Source organism: Oncorhynchus tshawytscha, linkage group LG08, assembly GCF_018296145.1.
Source record: "Oncorhynchus tshawytscha isolate Ot180627B linkage group LG08, Otsh_v2.0, whole genome shotgun sequence".
NCBI classification, from domain to species: domain Eukaryota; kingdom Metazoa; phylum Chordata; class Actinopteri; order Salmoniformes; family Salmonidae; genus Oncorhynchus; species Oncorhynchus tshawytscha.
In genome coordinates, this window is record NC_056436.1 from 28,743,377 (window position 1) to 28,749,870 (window position 6,494).

Below are 6,494 nucleotides of genomic sequence, written 5' to 3' on the forward strand. Positions count from 1 at the left end.
TGATTAGCTGTTCAGGAGTCTTATGGCTTGGGGGTAGAAGCTGTTAAGAAGCCTTTTGGACCTAGACGTGGCACTCCGGTACCATTTGCTGTGTGGTTGCAGAGAGAACAGTCTATGACTTGGGTGGCTGGAGTCTTTGGCAATTTTTAGGGCCTTCCTCTGACACCGCCTGGTATAGAGGGCCTGGATGGCAGGAAGCTTGGCCCCAGTGATGTACTGGGCCGTACGTACTAGAGGTCGACCGATTATGATTTTTAACGCCGATACCGATTATTGGAGGACCAAAAAAGCCGATGTCGATTAATCGTCCGATTTTAAAAATAGATATATTTGTAATAATGACAATTACAACAATACTGAATTTTAAAATTTTTATTTTATTTGATTTCACCTTTATTTAACCAGGTAGGCAAGTTAAGAACAAGTTCTCATTTGCAAGTGCGACCTGGCCAAGATAAAGCATAGCAGTGTGAACAGACAACACAGAGTTACACATGGAGTAAACAATTAACAAGTCAATAACACAGTAGAAAAAAAGGGTAGTCTATATACATTGTGTGCAAAAGGCATGAGGAGGTAGGCGAATAATTACAATTTTGCAGATTAACACTGGAGTGATAAATGATCAGATGGTCATGTACAGGTAGAGATATTGGTGTGCAAAAGAGCAGAAAAGTAAATAAATAAAAACAGTATGGGGATGAGGTAGGTAAAAATGGGTGGGCTATTTACCGATAGACTATGTACAGCTGCAGCGATCGGTTAGCTGCTCAGATAGCAGATGTTTAAAGTTGGTGAGGGAGATAAAAGTCTCCAACGTCAGCGATTTTTGCAATTCGTTCCAGTCACAGGCAGCAGAGAACTGGAACGAAAGGCGGCCAAATGAGGTGTTGGCTTTAGGGATGATCAGTGAGATACACCTGCTGGAGCGCGTGCTACGGATGGGTGTTGTCATCGTGACCAGTGAACTGAGATAAGGCGGAGCTTTACCTAGCATGGACTTGTAGATGACCTGGAGCCAGTGGGTCTGGTGACGAATATGTAGCGAGGGCCAGCCGACGAGAGCATACAGGTCGCAGTGGTGGATGGTATAAGGTGCTTTAGTGACAAAACGGATGGCACTGTGATAAACTGCATCCAGTTTGCTGAGTAGAGTGTTGGAAGCAATTTTGTAGATGACGTCGCCGAAGTCGAGGATCGGTAGGATAGTCAATTTTACTAGGGTAAGTTTGGCGGCATGAGTGAAGGAGGCTTTGTTGCGGAATAGAAAGCCGACTCTAGATTTGATTTTCGATTGGAGATGTTTGATATGAGTCTGGAAGGAGAGTTTACAGTCTAGCCTGAACAGTTGCATATCGCGGGGACTATTCGATGCTATTGCAGTCCGCCACAGGATGTTTTTGTGCTGGTCGAGGGCAGTCAGGTCTGGAGTGAACCAAGGGCTATTATATCTGTTCTTAGTTCTGCATTTTTTGAACGGAGCATGCTTATCTAAAATGGTGAGGAAGTTAGTTTTAAAGAATGACCAGGCATCCTCAACTGACGGGATGAGGTCAATGTCCTTCCAGGATACCCGGGCCAGGTCGATTAGAAAGGCCTGCTCACAGAAGTGTTTTAGGGAGCATTTGACAGTGATGAGGGGTGGTCGTTTGACTGCGGCTCCGTAGCGGATACAGGCAATGAGGCAGTGATCGCTGAGATCCTGGTTGAAGACAGCGGAGGTGTATTTGGAGGGCCAGTTGGTCAGGATGACGTCTATGAGGGTGCCCTTGTTTACAGATTTAGGGTTGTACCTGGTGGGTTCCTTGATGATTTGTGTGAGATTGAGGGCATCTAGCTTAGATTGTAGGACTGCCGGGGTGTTAAGCATATCTCAGTTTAGGTCACCTAACAGAACAAACTCTGAAGCTAGATGTGGGGTGATCAATTCACAAATGGTGTCCAGGGCACAGCTGGGAGCTGAGGGTGGTCGGTAGCAGGCGGCAACAGTGAGAGACTTATTTCTGGAGAGAGTAATTTTCAAAATTAGTAGTTCGAACTGTTTGGGTATGGACCTGGAAAGTATGACATTACTTTGCAGGCTATCTCTGCAGTAGACTGCAACTCCTCCCCCTTTGGCAGTTATATCTTGACGGAAAATGTTATAGTTGAACACTTATTTTAACTTAATATAATACATCAATAAAATCAATTTAGCCACAAATAAAGAAACATGTTCAATTTGGTTTAAATAATGCTAAAACAATGTGTTGGAGAAGAAAGTAAAAGTGCAATATTTGCCATGTAAGAAAGCTAACGTTTAAGTTCCTTGCTCAGAACATGAGAACATGTGAAAGATGGTGGTTCCTTTTAACACGAGTCTTCAATATTCCAAGGTAAGAAGTTTTAGGTTGTAGTTATTATAGGAATTATAGGACTATTTCTCTCTATACCATTTGTATTTCATTAACCTTTGACTATTGGATGTTCTGATAGGCACTTTAGTATTGCCAGTGTAACAGTATAGCTTCCGTCCCTCTCCTCGCTCCTCCCTGGGCTTGAACCAGGAACACAACGACAACAGCCACCCTCGAAGCAGTGTTACCCAGGCAGAGCAAGGGAAACAACCACTCCAAGGCTCAGAGCGAGCGAGTGACGTTTGAAACACTATTAGCGTGAGCTAACTTGCCAGCCATTTCACTTCTGTTACACCAGCCTCATCTCGGGAGTTGATAGGCTTGAAGTCATAAACAGCGCAATGCTTGACGCACAAGGAAGAGCTGCTGGCAAAACACAGTAAAGTGCTATTTGAAGGAATGTTTACTCACCTGCTTCTGCCTACCACCGCTCAGTCAGATACTTAAAATACTTGTATGCTTGTATGCTCAGTCAGATTATACGCAACGCATGACACGCTAGATAATATCTAGTAATATCATTAACCATGTGTAATTAACTAGTGATTATGATTGATTGTTTTTTTTACAAGATAAGTTTAATGCTAGCTCGCAACTTACCTTGGCTTACTGCATTCGCGTAACAGGCAGTCTCCTTGTGGAGTGCAACAAGAGGCAGGTCGTTATTGTGTTGGACTAGTTAACTGTAAGGTTGCAAGATTGAATCCCCCGAGCTGATAAGGTGAAAATCTGTTGTTCTGCCCCTGAACGAGGCAGTTAACCCACCGTTCCTAGGCTGTCGTTGAAAATAAGAATGTGTTCTTAACTGACTTGCCTAGTTAAATATAGCTGTAAAAAAAAAAAAAAAATCTAAATCGGTGTCCAAAAATACCGATTTCTGATTGTTATGAAAACTTGAAATCGGCCCCAATTAATCGGCCATTCCGATTAATCGGTCGACCTCTAGTACGCACTACCCTCTGTAGTTCCTTGTGGTTGGAGGCCAAGCAGTTGCCATACCAGGCGGTGATGCAACCAGTCAGGATGCTCTCGATGGTGCAGCTGTAGAGCTTTTTGAGGATCTGAGGACCCATGCCAAAGCTCTAATGTAATATTGTTTACAGTCAGTCTGGGTCCATCCACAAAAACATAAACCCTGGAGTTAGGTGCATTCCGATGTTTGGAACTTTGGACTTACTTGTACCATGTACCTACCTTACATCTTAGTTTACAAACTCTCCTATGATGACAAAACACATTTATTATATGGTGAAACACTACTTTTTTTTCTTTTTTTTGTTGCACTTAGCTTGCATTTACTACACTTAATTGTATTACTTATTGCACCTTTAACATCAGTTGTCCAGTGATTTTGTATGTGTCTGGTGTAGGGGATATAGATACACTACCAACTAGAGGACTCGTTATATGCAGACAATGTACTTTTATACCTCTCCGACCCAGTAGCCAATGTCCCTAAACTACTAGACTTAATCAATTAATTTCACAAACTATCTGGCTATTCAATACATTGGGGAAAAGTGATCTCATGTGTATCGCAGATAATTTGACAATAAGGGAGCTAGAAAGGATACCATTTAAAGTGGTGCATGACCACTTAACTTACCTGGGACTAAAAATACCTAGAAATCCAAAGCTCCTCTTCAAGCAGTGAACAGTGAACTGGTTGCAAAGCTAAATCAAAACATGGAGAGCTGGAGAATCCTGCCTCTTTCTATGATGGGGTACATTAATGCCATAGAAATGGTTTCTCCCCCCCAGGTTCCTTCATCTTGGCCAGAATCTCCCGATTTTTCTTACCTCATAATTTTTAAAGACTTTGGACTGGACAATCTCTTGTAAGGATACAAAAAACACCATATTCGTAAAGCCCACTAGGAAAAGCCCAAGGAAAGTGGCAACTTAGGCCTACCCATCTTTAAGCATTATTACTGGGCTGCAAATGACATTACCGCACTGGCAACTGGGTTTCCCTGAAAGTCGGACACTGTTGCCCCCCTGTGGCTAAATATGGAACTCAAGTCTATCACAAACTCCTCTCTTCCAGTCTTGCTTTTCTCCAAAGCAGAGTTCCATATTCCATAGAAACTGACAGGCAACAACTTGGCTTTGAGAAATTCTTTAAGAATTTTAAACCAGATTAAGCATGTTTGTAAGGTGCCTGATACTTCTGTATACACCCCGATATGCTTTAATCATTATTTTGTTCCATCTCGGTCTGATAAAGTGTTTCTTGAATGGAGGGAGAAGGGACTGGCCACATTGGAAGACTTCTATATAGATAAGCAATTAGTATCATTCATCCAATTAGAATAAGTCCATTCACATGTTTTTCTGTTACTTACAAGTCAGACACTATATCAAAGGGGAAATTCAAAATGCTGACACCCTCCCTGAACAACATTCGTTTTATGATTTGTTACAACGCCCTCCCAATTCAAAACACCTCATCTCACAGTTTGTCTCCTTTTTTCTCCAACTACACAGAAGCCTCTACTAGCCATCTCAAGGAGACCTGGGGTAAAGAGTTAAATATTGAGATCTCAGATGATCTATGGGGAGAAGCCCTGTCAAGAATCCCCTCCTGTTCCATCAATGCCAGATATCAATTGATACAATACAAAGTCGTGCATAGACTTCATTACTCCAAAACCAAATGACATAGAATTTACCCCCAGGTCTCCCCACTGTGACAGGTGTAAAGCCTCAGAGGGTTCCTTAACTCATCTTTTTTGGCTCTGCCCCATACCACACTCAATAATTATTGGAGGAACATCTTTGATCCATTCATCACAGAATGGAAGTAACCCACACCGTTGCTTTAGTGGGTGGCTAGTAGAAATGATTAACACCATTAACTTGGAAAATATTTGTTTTTTTTCCGGACCAACTCCTCAAAGTTTGGGGTCCGTAAATGAGAACTTGTTCTCAACTTGCCTACCTGGTTAAATAAATAAATAAATAAAAATGTCCAATCAATTGAATTTACCACTGGTGGATCCAATCAAGTTGCAGAAACATCTCAAGGATGATCAATGCAAACAGGTCTCATAGCAAAGGGTCTGAATACTTATTTACATAAGGTATTTCTGTTTTAAAAAATGTATACATTTGTAAACATTTATAAAAACCTATTTTCGCTTTGTCATGATTGGGCATTGTGAGTAGATTGATGATCAACATTTTTTATTTAATCATTGTTAGAATGCGGCTGTAACGTTACAAATTGTGGAAAAAGTCAAGTGGTCTGAATACTTTCCGAAAACACTTCAGAAAGTATTCATACATACATACAAGTATTCATTTTGTTACGTTACAGCCTTATTCTAAAATTGATTAAATAAAAAAAATCCTCAATCTGTATTACAGCCTGAATTCAAAATGGATTAAATAAAAAAAATCCTCAATCTGTATTACAGCCTGAATTCAAAATTGATTAAATAAATAAAAAACACCTATCTACACCCAATACCCCATAATGACAAAGTAAAAAAAAAAAGTGACATTTTTACAAATGTATTGAAAATAAGAATACAGAAATATCTCTGGGATGCTGGCGTTCTAGGCAGAGTTCCTCTGTCCAGTCTCTGTTATTTTGCCCATCTTAATCTTTTATTTTTATTGGCCAGTCTGAGATATGTCTTTTTCTTTGCAACTCTGCCTATAAAGCCAGCATCCCGGAGTCGCATCTTCAATGTTGACGTTGAGACTGGTGTTTTGCAGGTACTATTTAATGAAGCTGCCAGTTGAGGACTTGTAAGGCATCTGTTTCATAAACTAGACACTCTAATGTACTTGTCCTCCTGCTCAGTTGTGCACAGGGGCCTCCCGCTCCTCTTTCTATTCTGGTTAGGGCCAGTTTGCACTGTTCTGTGAAGGGAGTAGTACACAGCGTTGTACGAGATATTAAGTTTCTTGGCAATTTCTTGCATGGAATAGACTTCATTTCTCAGAACAAGAATAGACTGACGAGTTTCAGAAGAAAGTTCTTTGCTTCTGGCCATTTTGAGCCTGTAATCGAACCCACAAATGCTGATGCTCCAGATACTCAACTAGTCTAAAGAAGGCCAGTTTTATTGCTTCTTTAATCAGTACAAC